Below are 15,174 nucleotides of genomic sequence, written 5' to 3' on the forward strand. Positions count from 1 at the left end.
CTCTCCCTATCTTATCTGTTTTTCACAGTTTAACCAGAATCAGCAACTTCTGTCACCTGCTGCTACCTGGCATGTCCCTTCCCACGCTGGCTAAATCTGTTTGAACCCACAGATGTGTGATTAAACACGGCGAGCGTTAGTAGCGAAGCACTGCTGCGTGCTCCCCGTATGGCTGATGAGTGTGCAGCTGGAGCAGAGCTCCCTGGGGTACCCTGCTGCTCGCTCAACACGCGCCAGGTCGGGGGGAGGAAGGTGTCAACATGGCAGGGAGGGTATTTAAGCATTAAGCCATTTCTTTTCCCTGCAAGGATCCAGAAAGTGCAGCTTTTCCTGCCTAGGTATGTCTGGCTGAGCCTTTGACGAGGAGATTGGAAAGGCTTTCTTTGTAGGAGAGCAGCAGAGAAGAGGGAAGGGATGAATGTGAAGGGAGAGGAGAAAACTGTACAAAATACCAGAGGGAGTTGCTATGTCTTCTCCCAGCTCTGTCACAAAAAATTCAAGGGGCTTCCAGGGGAGCCAAACAGCAGAGTATGTGGGGGTGCCACACAAGAAGCTTGACTCTATACCTTACTGCCAGGTGATGATGGTGGGACCAGACAATAACATAACCAGCCCGTATGTTTCTGAAGGGGAAACTTTGCTCCACAGGTTCCAGCAAGTAGGTCACCCTCTAGCTTCTCTAAGCATGTGTTCCCTGGATCCTGGGGGGGGGGGGGTTGGCTTCCAGAGGACTCCCCTGGCTTACGTAGCCTATCAACCAGGAGCAGTCAGGCTGGCTCCAACTTGACCTGTGCTGCAAGGGAGAGAAAGTCGAAGGGAAAAGTGCCTTGATCCAAAGCACTAGAAAAAAGTCTGTTGGTGACTTGCCCAAACAGAGCAAATCATGAGCTCAGAGCAGGGCACCTGGTCCCTGTTCCACTCTCATCATTGTGAAGCATTTTGGGTCAGGTTTAAGATGCATCAAGAGGCGTCTGAGGATAGATCCCAGAGGAAAAGGACAGAAATGTTTCACATTTGTCTCAAATAAATAACAACTCGGGTTTCTTGCAAGGCTGATCCAGGGTGCAGAAACACAGAGATGCACTTGGGTAATGCAGTAAAAACCTCTCAGAGCACAGGACTGATCCGCTGTGTTCTCACTGGTCCCTGCCATGGTCCCTGCCAGGGTCCCTGCCACCAGACCCTACCTAGCTCCTCCACCACCCTCCCTAACTGGGCACAGCATCAGGGCAGCCTCCCAGTGGGACAGGGACCCCTCTTGGTTTAGGATGCTGTCTGGCTCATTCCTGATGGGAGTGACATGTGGCTTGTCTTCAGCATGTCAGCCACTATTGCCCACAGTGGCCCCAGGGGTGTGAAGGGGGACTTAGTATGGACACACCACTCTGGGGTGTGCTCCCTTGTCATTTTCCTGCTGAAACCAGGGTTTACCCTGGAAAGGGGAGACAGCTGGAAAAACACTGTGGGGCTGAGGAACAGCGTGGGACAGAGCAGCCTGCCAGGCTGGGGAGATAGCAGTGCTCCTCACTTCCAAGGGCTGTGGACGCTGGGTCTTGCTGCCTCTCTTATTACTTCTCCCAGCTCCATCTTTCCCTGGAGGACCTTTCAAGACACCCGTGCACAGCATGAGCCCATCTGCTCCAATCACTGCAGCTGCCGACTCTTCACTCCTCTCCCTCTTGCTTATTTCCCTGCAAAGAGCCCTTATTTCTCCTATCATCACCTCTCCCCACTGGGTATTTTCTATCAACCTGCATCCAACCCCTGCCTCTCTGCTCCCCTCTCTGCTCACTCCAGTTCTTGCTGGCCTCACCACCAGTCTCCTGTGTCACCGTGTCCTAATTTAATGGGGACCAGACTGGGTGCAATGCTCCTCTTCAAGCAGGTCCCACACTATGAAAATGCTGAGGTGGCTGTTCTGCTACACACAAACAACTAATGCAGAAAGGGCAACCAGAAAGCCTGTAAAACCATGGAGCATCATTCCTGGGGAATTAGTACCGATGCAAATTGACATTGCGCTCTGCAGCTGGTTTCCTCTGTGCAATGCCTGGTGCCAACAATTACTGCAGACAGGAAGAGGAAGATAAACGGATGAATGGGTGGTTCACGGAAGATCTAGGGATGGAGGAATGGATGAAGGACAGCCCAGATGGGTGGTGGGTCCAGTCAAGGTTCCGGTCTAAATTCCCAAATTCCTTATATTATTAATTTACTTTCCCATCTGCTGTAGTGAAATCAAGCACCGCAAACTTTTCCTTATTCCACAGTTTTCCCACTTTCTGACATCAATTTGATGCCATTCTGTTGGTGCTTTGCTTGCCAATCCCTTTCTCTATGGCATGGATTGCTGTAGTGAAGTAGCCAGGATCAGCATCCTTCACACAAGTGCATTTTCCCCTCAAGGCCAGAAACAGGATACTCCTGAGTCTGTATTTTCCCCTGTCTCACCTGTGTCACCATGTAGTCTGATCAGCCATTGAGACCTCTGCACTGATCATCTGCCCCCCAGAATTACACCCCTATCCTTGTTCAAGGATAGGTTGAATGAGGCCTTGAGCAACCTGGTCTAGTGGGTGGCATCCATGCCCTTGGCACAGGAACAGGAACTAGATGACCTTTAAGGTCCCTTCCAACCCAAGTCATTCCATGGTTCTATGAAACAGGTATGAACAATAAGGACTCAGGGAAACAGAGAAGACTGCTAGTCCCTGTCTCCCCCAAACACCGTGTGATTTGCACACTATCAGAAAAGTCTGTAGACTTCTGTGGTGTGAAGATAATTTTTCTGTACTGGTCAGCAGCACAGCTGTGTCCCAGGGACGCAGATCATGGGCACAAGACAGCAACAGTCTCCCTCTTTACTAGGTTTCAACTCCTTGGCTCTCTACATCTCTGCTGCTTGCTGTGGGAGGCAAGCTGGTTAATGGGCATGCAGAGATCCTGGAAGGGTGGTGTTTTGCATTCTGTGAGTGGTTTGGGGGCAAGGAACAAGGTGTTATTTGGACAAAGTTGGTGGAGTCATAGCCTTATTTCCTTGTGAGATGAGAGGCAACATAGCTGGTGACACTAATGACTTAGCAGGGAAGGTCAAAGGATAATGCTGCTCCTGAGCTCTGCACGTCTGCAGCAAATGATGATGGAACTAGGTGAAATTTTGGACAAAACATTTCTTAAAACAGACCGTGCCCCCTGGAGAAACTTTTTGCTTCAGTAGAAGTGCCCTTCTCATTAATTTGTTCATAATTCTGCAAAGCCCTTGTGTCCAATTTGGGTCTCCACAAGGCAAAATAAACAACAACAACAAAAAAAGACAACCAGGGGTTTGTTCTGATTTTTGGAAAGCCCAGCATATTTTATAAAATCTGGCTTTGAAAACCGATTTTGGAAGAGAGGGAGGATGGGTTGCTTTCAGCCACTCATCCATAAGGAAAGAAAAAAAAAGGAGAAAAAGTGAAGCCATTGGCAGTTGAACACAAACTCGGAGAGGCAGAAGGAAAATGTCAGTGCTATGTCACAACTCTAGCTGGTACAAGACAGCTCTTAAACAGAGATGTGAAAGGGCTGTTTGGGATCATGTACCTTCCATTCCATAAATTACAGCTGAGTAGAGGGGGGTAGAGCAATGCTGGGTGGTTTTGGGAAGAGGTCCCAGATGGTTTCTATTTCATCCAAAGTGGGTCACCTGCCTCTGCTCCTGTTCCGTCTTGATTTCAGAGTTGGCATCCTCTAGCAAAAGTCTCTTGGTGGTGGTGGGCACATAACTGTGGCCCTTTGGTCCTGCCCAAAACCAGTTTTGAGCTCTCCCCCTTGCCTTTCTGAGCCCTTCCTCCTCAGGACCCATTTGTGGGGTGGGTACAGCCAGGGAGATGAAGACAGCTGCCCCCCTTGCCCCACATCGCTCAGGATCCCACGGCATTGACTCCTTGTGAACCAAACAAGCACTGGCACGATGCAGCCTGGCAGGCTGTCCTGAGGGCTGTAAATCATGCCTGCACATTCCTCCAGTGGCGTCTCACTTCAGACACATTCCCCCCCCCAAAAGTATAGCAAGCCTGCACCCCTCCACCACCTCCCCACTCCTGCCCAGCCAAGCTCCAGCAGCCCCCACCCTAGGGAACAACACTCAGCCCCTCCTTGTAATTTTTGAGCATGAAGAAGCATTAAATTGTAATCTACCTCCTTGGCACTCTTTTTCCTTCCCTCCTTGTTCTCCTTCATCCCCAGTCTCCTCATCCTTCTGGGTCCATAAATCTTAATTTTGTCTGTGACTTGGATTTTCATTTCCCTTCTCTCTTGCTCTCTTTCTGTCTTGATCTTTCTTTTTTTCACGATGTTAATTAATCATGTTTAGGCCTGGTCCCAGCTGTTACCATGAGGAGAGTCCTTTGCCAGCCCCCTCTCCCCACCCCCAGCCCAGATGCATGTCACTTTTGGATAAATCCAACCAGTTGGAGGAATTCTTTGATTGTCCAGCAGCAGAGACACTGGGTGATTTGTTACACTCCCCGTGCCACCTCTGGGACATGTCATTCTCAGCTCTGCTCCCCTGGGCGTGGCCCACCCCATCCCTACCTCCAAGGGGTTCCCTCTCCAGCAGGGCTGGAAGGGTCTCTGAGGGGCTTTTTCAAGAAGCAGGACCTGTCATCCCAGCCGTATGTAGATGGGAGAAAGATGTGATTGAAGGGCTCCTGTCTCCAGAGCCTCGTCCCTGCCTGGGAGGGATACTGAGGGAAGAGCTGGATTCCCTCCTTGGGAAACCGTATGGGGGGCAACATTGGCAGAGCTTCTGGGAGGTCCAAATGTAAGGTCAGGCCCTGCAATCAGTCTTCCCCTGTTCTCCTATTCCCTCCCTTCTCTATGCCTGGCACTGCTCCCTCAGAGCAGGAGCAGTGTTTGCATCAGCTGACAGGGCTGGCACATCTCTGTGCCACATGGCACCCCATCTCCAGAGGTGACCTTGTATCTGACACTGCTAGGATGCATGGAGACATGTGGGGAGGTGGCCGAGTGTGCTCATGCTCCCTGGAGCCTGCTGCCAGTGGATATTCAGTATCACAAAAAATGGAAAGATCCCTCAGTGTGCTACTTTGGATGGTTGGGAATCCTTGTCTTGGAAAGACAGAGGGCTGAAATAACAGAGATGGGAAAGGTCAGGCCTGCCATGGCATGAAGGATGTGCAGAGGTCCCTGAGCAGGGACAGGAAGGAAAGGTGGGATGCTGGGGGAGACCAAGGGTGCAGGGGGAGCCCGAGAATACAGAGAGAGCAAAGGGTGCCTGAGCAGCAATGGCAGAGCTGGCACTGGGATGCTCTGGAAGAGATACAGAAGGCATGAGGGCACCAGCAAAGCAAGCAGGGTTGGACATCAAAGGCCTGGACTGTATACCCCAGCTGATATGTGAGTGTGGCTAAGGCACAGATTCAACTGGCTTCCAGCCATGGCCAGCTGGTGTTGGCTTCCAGAACTTCCACAAATGCTTGCCTCTTGTGCCTGGTGTTTTATTGCTCCCCAGCAGTGTGCCAGCCCATCACACCAGGGATCACATGGGCCAGCAATGTGAAAAGCCCATGAGCTTGCCCCTCTCTTGCCTCTCATGCCAGGTGTGCTTCACAGCACACATTCCAGCTCCTTGTTCAGGCTGTTTATGGATCCCAGGCTCCTTCCAACCATTGCCTGAAAGAGCACATCTCATTTCTTAAAGCTCCTGGTTCTCTGGAAGCTGTCTTAAAGCTCCTTCTTTGCCTCCCTTCCCTGCTGCCTGTCCTTCTAAATTATACCCTATCATTCCCCCAGGACTGGCTCCTAGTGCTAATACCCCTCAGATATTTGCAAGCTATCATCATGTCCTCAGTGAGTCATCATTAGGCTAAGCTCTTGCAGTTAGCTCCTTTAATCGTTCCTTGTAAATCTTTCCCTTTACACCTCTGCTTGTTTTCATAGCTTTTTCCTGAGTGTCTTCCAATCATACCAGAGGCCTTAGGGTCATAGGCCTGGAAATGACCCTTGTAACTCTATTTGGGCCAAAGGCAAAGTTGCTCAGGGGTTTTCCAGCCTGATCCTTCCCTCTGTGCATCTGTGATCAGTCCCACGTCATATCAGTATCTTTCCCACGACAATCTCCTCTTTATTGGCTGCCCAAGTGTTCCAACACCAGCTGAACCAATGTAGACTGAGGAAAAAAAGAATAAAATTCCATTCTGCTTATTCCATTTGAAAAAAAGACAGACTTAAAGCTCACAAGGGAACTCACATGAAAATTGGAGCAGGTGAAAAAGGACCAGGATTGTTTCCCCCAATGAAAAGCCAAGCCATCAATGGGTATTTTGGGTTTGGATCTGGAATGAAGCTGATGGGGCCCATCTGTTACTTTTCCCTTTGCAGATCAGCTGTGTTTTCCCAAGCTGACCTTCATCTGCTATTTCAAACCCCAGGTCAGCATTCCCATGGGCTCCATCCAGCTCCCACTGGGAATGAAACTGGGTGCTAAATGTTTCGGTGTCATTTCACTGTCTGTTCCTGCCTTTACTACCACCTACAGGCTTCAGGAATGAAGCAGCCTCTTCCCAGATCATTAACAGGGAGCTTAATTAAAAGCTGTCACAACACCGGGCATCATTGCTGGAAAATGGTAGCCCACTTTGCAGCTGGGTGACAGGGTCATGCTGTTGTCATTTCCCAGTGGAGTACATGCTTACTTTATCACTGACTCCAGGACTCCTGGTGGCTCCAACTTATTTTATCAACTTGTCCTTCCTGCAACCTTTTCTGCCTTTCTTGGAGTTCTGACCAATTTTTAAAAGGAAAATGCCCCTTTGAAATGAAGAATGCAAGACTGGCAATACAAAATGTTTCAGGTTGTTTCAGTCCCATCCCCATCTTCTCTGGACAAGTTACCATGGTGAGATATTTTTGACTTTTAAAGTGATATTCCCATTAGAGGGTTTGGGGAAGGGATGAAGTGGTTTCCTAATAGCCATGAATAAACTTCCTTAGACTTGGCAGTCAGCCAGCGATGCCAAACACAGCCAGGCTAGAAAGTTCTGGATCTTTTGTAAAGAAAGGGCTCAAAGCATGCTTTACTCTTGACCAAGGCTATTTGGATACCAAAATACCCATCTCATGGTAACCCTACATTCAGAGAACTGCCCACCCAGAAGGGAGGTGAGAATAATCAATGGGTACGTTTTCATTCATTAGGAACAAAAATTGCTGACAGGGGCCTATGCAAGATATTTTGGGGTTTACCTGGTTGCTGCACCTTTCCTGCTCTGTGCTAGCCCCCCTTTGCAGATTTTCATACTTCATTTTTCTAGGATTTTGCAATCTGTGAAAGTAGTCATGTCCCTGTCCCCACTGACATGAAGAGATGAGCCTCTGTCCACGTGAAACCTAATCCTGCCCAACTCTCTGCACCCTGTAAGTGGGTAAAAGTCTTCACAGAGATTGGTTTATGTCCTGCCTCTTGCTGTTTTCAAAGCTAAGCCCCACTGGGACCCCAACTCATACAGATATTGAAGCACACAGTCATACCATGAACACATGAGATCTGCCACTGCTCCCAGAGGACTTCAAAGGGTCAGGCTCACGTGCTTAAAACTGAACAGGTGTTAAATAAGCTGCAGGATCAGGGCATCAGTCATCGGCAAGGCAGGGGGCACTGGATATATCTTGCGATAATAGACCTCTTTGCTACATTTGCACAGGCCTTTGCAACAGCCAATAAATCAGGCAAAACAGCTGCTGCTAAACTATGCAGAGACTTTGCCCTTCAATGCAAATTTTCTGAAAGGATCAGCCACGATCTGGGCTGGGGGAATTTGAAGCTGGGCTCCTGTACACCCTGATGCCAGACTAGGGATGGTCAGGGCAGCCCACCCTGCAACCCCACTGACTAAAGGGCAGCTGGAGAACAGGACTTGTGGCCCCATGCATCCAACCAGCTGGACTGAGCACTGTGCCACTTGCAGCATGGGAAGCCCAGTCTAGCCATTCCTCTAAGAGCACCAAGCCATCCAACAGCTAAAGCAGTCATGTAGCTGGAGAGGTTATACCCCCAGCCTTGCTATTGGGTCTCCTCTGATCTCCTGACTCTGTTAAAATAGGCAGCAACATCAGAATTGGTTCTAAAAACATTTTGGGACCTGCTGAGGATGGGAGGAACAGCAGGAACCTGGAGCACAGGTCCTCAGTCTGACTCCATTGGCTGCTCCTCAAATCCTGTGATTTCAGCCGTTCACTCACTTCCCTCCTTTGTTAAATGATCCTCTCCAATTCAACCAGCAATTTACTGGGCACAGTTCCCCAGGGTGTGCTCTGTTTGGGCTTTATCACCTGCTGCTATGAAACATGAGCGAAAGAAACCCCCAGCAGCCAATGGGACCCCAGTGACTCACTGTCATAGACACAGCAAGAAACAGCTTCTGGTGCAGGTAACAATGAATGAAAAAGGCAGAGTGAGAAAAGGCTGAGTACAGATTGAACAGAAAGAGGAAAAGGGGAGAAAGACCCAATTTGAGAGGAAGCCCCAAATGAAGAAAGTCTACAAGCTGCTTGGAGCCCACCAAGGGGAGAAGGGCTACTCTTGCTTTCCATCAGCATTTTCCTCCAGATCCTAGAGGCTCATTTCTACTAATAAAGAGCAATTTGGGTTGGCCAGGATTCCCAAGGTGATGCTGGCTTCCATCTTGCTCCTACACACACCAGACATAGAATCATAGAATCATAGAATCGATTGGGTTGGAAAAGACCTCCGAGATCATCGAGTCCAACCCTTGGTCCAAATCCAGTCCATTTACTAGATCATGGCACTCAGTGCCACGTCCAATCTGCGTTTAAAAATCTCCAGGGATGGTGAATCCACCACCTCTCTGGGCAGCCCATTCCAATGCCTGATCACTCTCTCTGTAAAGAATTTTCTCCTGATATCCAACTTAAATTTCCCCTGGCGGAGCTTAAGCCCGTGCCCCCTTGTCCTATTGCTGAGTGCCTGAGAGAAGAGACCAACCCCCACCTGGCTAGAACTTCCCTTCAGGTAGTTATAGACGGTGATGAGGTCACCTCTGAGCCTCCTCTTCTCCAGGCTAAACAACCCCAGCTCCCTCAGGCTCTCCCCATAGGACTTATGCTCCAGTCCCTTCACCAGCCTTGTTGCTCTTCTCTGGACCCGCTCCAGCACCTCAATATCCTTCCTGAACTGAGGGGCCCAGAACTGAACACAATACTCAAGGTGTGGCCTCACCAATGCAGAGTACAGGGGAAGGATCACTTCCCTGCTCCTGCTGGCCACACTATTTTTGATACAGGACAAGATCCCATTGGCCTTCTTGGCCACCTGGGCACACTGTTGGCTCATTTCAAGGCATTACAAGTCTGGAATCAATCCATTGTGGCTCGACTGCGAGCAAGGCGCTGGGGGGGCTGACAGAGCACTGGGCCAAGCACATCCCATGGTGGTTGATGCTAGCATGTTGTGTTTCACAGAAAATCTCTGCTAGGTTTTCCAGGGATGGGTAACTTCAGAGCTGCCAAAATTGTTCTCAACACAATGGGGAAAGGGATTTTCTCTGCAGGAAGGAAGTACCACTTCCCTGTGTCACTCCTTGGGGGTAGTCAACCCAGGGCCCTCAGCTTTGAAGGACAATCTTTAGTCTGTAAAAGACCCAGCAGCTGATGTGTAGGATAAACCCACCAGCAGTTAGAGAACACGCTGCATTATACCAATCTGTCAGGCAACAAGTTTACGCCGTACTGGACTCACTGCTTTCAACCTGGGCAAATACATCCAAGCTGGAGAAGGCAGATGTGAGAAGCTCATTTGTGCCTCTTGCAAAGCCAGGGATGCCGAATGTCTCCGGGAAAGCTCCTTCTGACCTTTGTCTTTTTTTCCTGCTGTTTTTCTGCCTCTGTCTTCCCCCCAAAAATGAAAAAAAAAACAAACACAATCTGTGAATCACTCCTACTTCTCCTTCAAAAAAAGTGTAGGGAAGGGAATTTTCCTCCACTGCACACCCACGTTTTCACAACCATGAGTTAGAGCAAAGTTTTGCTCATGGACATGAGTCTTGGTGTTATGGCAGGGCCTGCTTGGGAATAGAGTGCTATAGGCTTAGTGTTGTTTGTTAAAAGGCATAGCTGGGCAAGCTACAAATTGTTACTATCCCACTTTGCTGACTCTACAGGACATGGAACGGACAAGCATTGGGGCTCGTTTATAATCCAGGCAAAGTGGCAGGAGCACCACTACACCTGAGGCCCTTGTTTTCAGTTTTTCTGCACTGAGCTCAAAGTTTATGCAGCATGAAGCCAAACCTGGAGGTGCAACTGACCGACAAGATCAGGTGCTGGCTGACTGGCTACACTGTATATTAAAGGACTTGTTTGTCTAATGTTTACTTCTGATCATGCCCAATATATTCATTTTAGTGTGAGATCCTAGAAAACTATTCAGGAACTCAGCATCTATCTGTGGTTTTGGTAGACTCTGACCCTTATTTTTCTATGTCTCAGGTAACCCAATACACCTGTCCTCCATTTTTAAATGTGTTCCTGCCAAAACACCTAGTCCCATTTCTCTCTCTTTCCAGTAATCCATCTATGAGCAGCCCCACACAGTATCTCCCTCTCTAAAGCCACAAATCCATCCTTATCTACCTGTCTGTCTCTCCAACAAGGGAACAAAGGACAATGTGTTTGGTTAAGTTGGCATGAGATGGCAAAACCCATTGGCACTCTGTCCAGTTACCTATTCTTACAAAAGGAAAAGCAGTGACATTGGGGCAAGAAGCCCTATGAGACAGTTTGGAAAGAAAAGAGAGCAGGAACAAAATTTGAGCAAGATAAAAGGTGATAAATGTCTGTCTCTTCACCAAACTTTTCTTCTTAGCCTCTTGCTGAACCCAATTACCCTAACTAAAATGAATGTGCTGTAATATGACAGACTTTTGTCTTTGATTAAAGACTTCCAGGCCTCTTGCAGGTGATGCACTCTATAACTCATTGTAAAGATGGCTGCATTTTATAACCAATGAGTTGCGTGGAGTTTAGGGGTTTTTTTTCTTTCTCCCCCCTCTTCCCTGTTTCCTTACTCTCCAGTTCAGACCGAACTGGGTTTAACTAGGCCTGAATAATTTAATAGAGTCATTATGCTCCTGTGTTTTTCCCTTACTGTCAACTGTAAAATCCATACAGTAGCTTCGGGAAATGGGGCTAATTTGAATTGATAATAGGAGACTCTGGAAAAAGTCATCTATTGCCGTGCAATGGTGGAGCAGATGCATGCTAAATCTTGTATAATGAAAGAATATGCTGGTGTCAATTATGTAAGAAAACGACTTTACAGTGGTTTGAGGCAATGGGTTAGCATTCTGCTTGATATTATCACATAAAGAAACACCCATCAAAACTTCTCATAAATATGGAACGGCAAGTAAGATTACATTATAAATTTGAATGTTATGAATGTGTATGAGAGAGACAGATCGAAGCAGGATACCCACCTCTCATAACTGGAAGTACAAAAGAGCAATATTTCAACATTTACACGACACCGTCATCGGGAGAGCGGACCAGGAGAGGGGCTGGGGCTGTGTCCCTCCCTTGCCTGCCCCAGAGCCACTGTCACAGCATTTGCTGGGGAAAAGACTACTACTGGGTGTTGGTCTCTTAGTCATGTGCCTGAGTGAAACAGTGATTTGTCATCAGGCAAGGTGGCTGGGAAGGCGATGCTGCTGCTGCAGGTGCAGGAGTGGCTTTCACTTCAGGAGATGTTTGCACAAGGATCTGAACTTCACCGCAGTCATCGAGCTCTGGGGAAGCACCTCTCTCAGCTTTCAAGGTTTGCTGCCTGGGAACTTTTTGGGAGAGGAGTGTTATGGATGCCAATTACAGTTACAGCTGCCACCAGCCAAAACCAGTATCAGGGTCTGGTTAAGAGAGGACAGCACATTGCTGAGAGTGTGACTGCAGAAGGCTGCAGCAGCTTCTGTTAAGCAGGTTGCTGGGGAAGGGTCTGCTCCCAAGAAGGGATAGCGGTATCAGGGTAGGGTGGGGTGGAGTGAGACAAGAAAGGATTAGTGGATATCAGAGGGGATTTGCTTCAGAGCAGATTCCCAGCACATCATGAACAGAGGAGGCACTTGGGGTGAGGGAATTCCAGGGCACAGAGTCAATGAATCACATAACTGAATTCAATTCCTCATAAAACATGAGCTGCACTGGGCGTAGAGGAGAAAAGGGATGTCTGGCCCAAGCCGATAGTGGGAACTGGGGGGGCTCCATGGACAGTCACATCTAGCCTGGGGCAAAGTAGGTCACCCAGCACAAACCTGCTGAGCTTGCACTGCCTATTTCAAATCCCCATGAGACCCAAACACTGCCTGAGTTGCTCACGTCACAGGGCCTCCAGCAGAGCTGTCAGTTATCCCAGCTCTGGGACTGGACAAAAACTGGACCAGGTCCAGGTTCCTTTTGCCCAGCTGATGGCTGAAACCTGTCAGTTTGCTCTCCCTGGGCTCCAGCTGGCTGGCTGCAGCCCGAACCTGTCAGGCTCTGTCAGCATGGTGCATTCGAGCTCCCAGCACAAATGGGAGGCATGTGTGGTACATCAATTTGCAGCCATTCCCTCATGCTCCCCCAGATGTTGCTGCCCTTTGCAGCCTGGACAGCTGAACACATCCAGCCCAGAGCCATTCTGATCCACCACAAGCTTCTAGACACCGCTGCATCAGCACAGGGGGAAATCAGCAGACAGTGTTGATGACGGGTTTTAGGCTGTGGCACTTTGGGAGCAAATATACAGCCACTCAGATGCTGTGGTGCAAAGGCAGCTTTGGGGCTGAGGCCAGTCAGAGAGTGAGGGGTACAGCATGTCTGACCTTGGCCTGAAGCACTTGGGTTGTCCCTTGCTCTCCCTTGCTGGCTGCCCTGTCCTTCTGATGGACGTTGCTACTCTTGGAGCCGAAAGGGCCTTCACTGATACATCCAAATCATGAGTCTGCAGATCCATATTCAGCAGCAGGTTATGCTGTTACTGCCTTCTGCTGACCACTCCAGGGGTGGTCTCTCCAGCAGAGACAGGGAGGGCGGCAGGGATAGCATTGCTGTGGCTCAGCTCACCCAAGTTTATCTGTACTAAATGATACCTCAATGTGCTCCTGCTAGCACAGAGAAGGGGTACAGCTTAAGTTATGTCTTGGATGGGTTGGACCTGGTATAGAAAACTGAACATTCCTCTGCCCTTTGGAGCCTGGAAGATGGAGCACATCCCAGTAGAGAAGCTGGTCCACCTGCCTGAGAAAGGGGGACTCTCAGTGCCAGCACCTTCATTGAGAGACACAAGTTAGAGAAAGGTGACTCTTGACTTGCACATAAAACATTGCTGGGGCTGGGTAGTATTGCTTTGTGTGCATCCAGCACAGCAGCCCCTTCATGGACTGAGTAGGCTCTGTCTTACACAAGCATTGACTTCGGCCCACTCTGGCCCTGTGGGATGCCTATTCCAGCCTCTCTTTGCCCTGATGGTTACAAATCTGTTGCTAATTTCCAGTCTACATTTCTTTTCCTTCTGCTTTAGCCCTGTTTGCTCCAGTGCCAGTGTCCTCTTTTAGCTTCAGTGGCTCTTCCCTGCTGTTAGCCCTGTTGACGTATTTATGGACAGCAATCAGATCCCCTCTCAGCGGGTGTCATGCTGGGCTAAACAAGCCAAGCTCGTTCAGCCTCCTCTTTCCAGAAATGATAAGGCCATCATGCACTGAGGTGTGCAGCTGCTTTGCTTCTGCAGCCAGGTGGGAGCGCATCTGGGCCATATTCATACCACCCCAGCCCCCATGCCTCACTTACTGCCATAGCCTTGACAGGAGTGGGGATAAATGCTGTGCTTCACCTGTCCCTTCCAGAACAGAGATGTATGTCCAGGAGTCACCCTAAGCAAGACAGGCACTTCCACGGTCTTCTCTAAAGACAGCGTAAAGCCTTGCTTACTCTTGGAGATGCTTAGTAGGGAAATAGGGAATAACTGGACAAGCTAGTGTCTATCCACCCAACACATGTGAGGAGGGTCTCTTTTCTAGCTTTGTGGAGTGGCTTCCTGCAGTCCTTCCCTTTCATACCTTCCCTGTTCCTCACCTTAGCTTTTCGAAGAGACCCAGGCAACACCCTGATTGAGGTCAAATGAGTCAATCAATGTGTTTCATCTCAACTGTTTTTTCATGTTTTCCATTACTGAAAGACTTCTTGGTTAATTCTTTAGGGCAATTATCTGGCTGTTATGGTTTATTTCTCCTTATAAATAACATTGTTTTCCACTAGATAAGATTATTTTTTATATTTACTCAAGTAAAACTTTACAAGAGTAATAAAATAATGCTTAAAACCCCACAATTTCTATGACTGTTTAAAGAAGGCTCCTTCCTCCTACTCTGACACCTTGGTCCCCTGAACTTCAAGGAGAAGGGCAGAGTCGTGCCTGATTTTACCAGGATTTTCGTTTGAAAGAAAATACAAAGGAAAAGTTCAGTCAATTTTTAAAGACCTCACTTCTGTATTTTCAAAAATTACTATGCTTGATTTAGACTTTTTGTTTTAATAACTGTTTTATTTTAACATTTTAAAGGTATGATGCTTTTAAACCTTGACATTAAAATGAAATTAATTAATCTGATCTGAAAAGAGTGTTCCTTGAGGACTTTCCTTTTCAGATGATTTTGAGATCAGTGAAAGGAGAGATGGACATTTCTAATTAAGTGTTAAACATCTGGAACTCTCAGCATTCCTTTTTCCCTCTGGATTTTGCAAACTTCTGCACTTTGTGGAGCTCTGGCCAGCTCTTTATTGTGCTCGATCCTATATGAGCATTTAAAAATGGTAGCCCCAAAGCATTTAAAAATGTCAGTCCAAATTCCAAAGCTTCAGTTCTTATGTAACCAAATGTTTTTCATTTATAAACATGGATTTTCTCCTAGAAAGTTGTTTCTTGCTATATCTTTGTGTGACATCCATTGCACTTTAGTCTGCCACTCCCTAGTTTCCTCCAAACACCCCCTTGATCTGTCCTAGACCTCTTGGATAATCCACCAATTCCTTGCCTGTAAAATCGAGATACCTTGCATAAGCAGAAAAGTCACTTATTATTTTTATCCCTTGATTTGCTGAAACTAAACTATTCAATGGGCTGAT

The sequence above is a fragment of the Pseudopipra pipra genome, chromosome 8 (assembly GCF_036250125.1).
Source record: "Pseudopipra pipra isolate bDixPip1 chromosome 8, bDixPip1.hap1, whole genome shotgun sequence".
Lineage (NCBI taxonomy): Eukaryota > Metazoa > Chordata > Aves > Passeriformes > Pipridae > Pseudopipra > Pseudopipra pipra.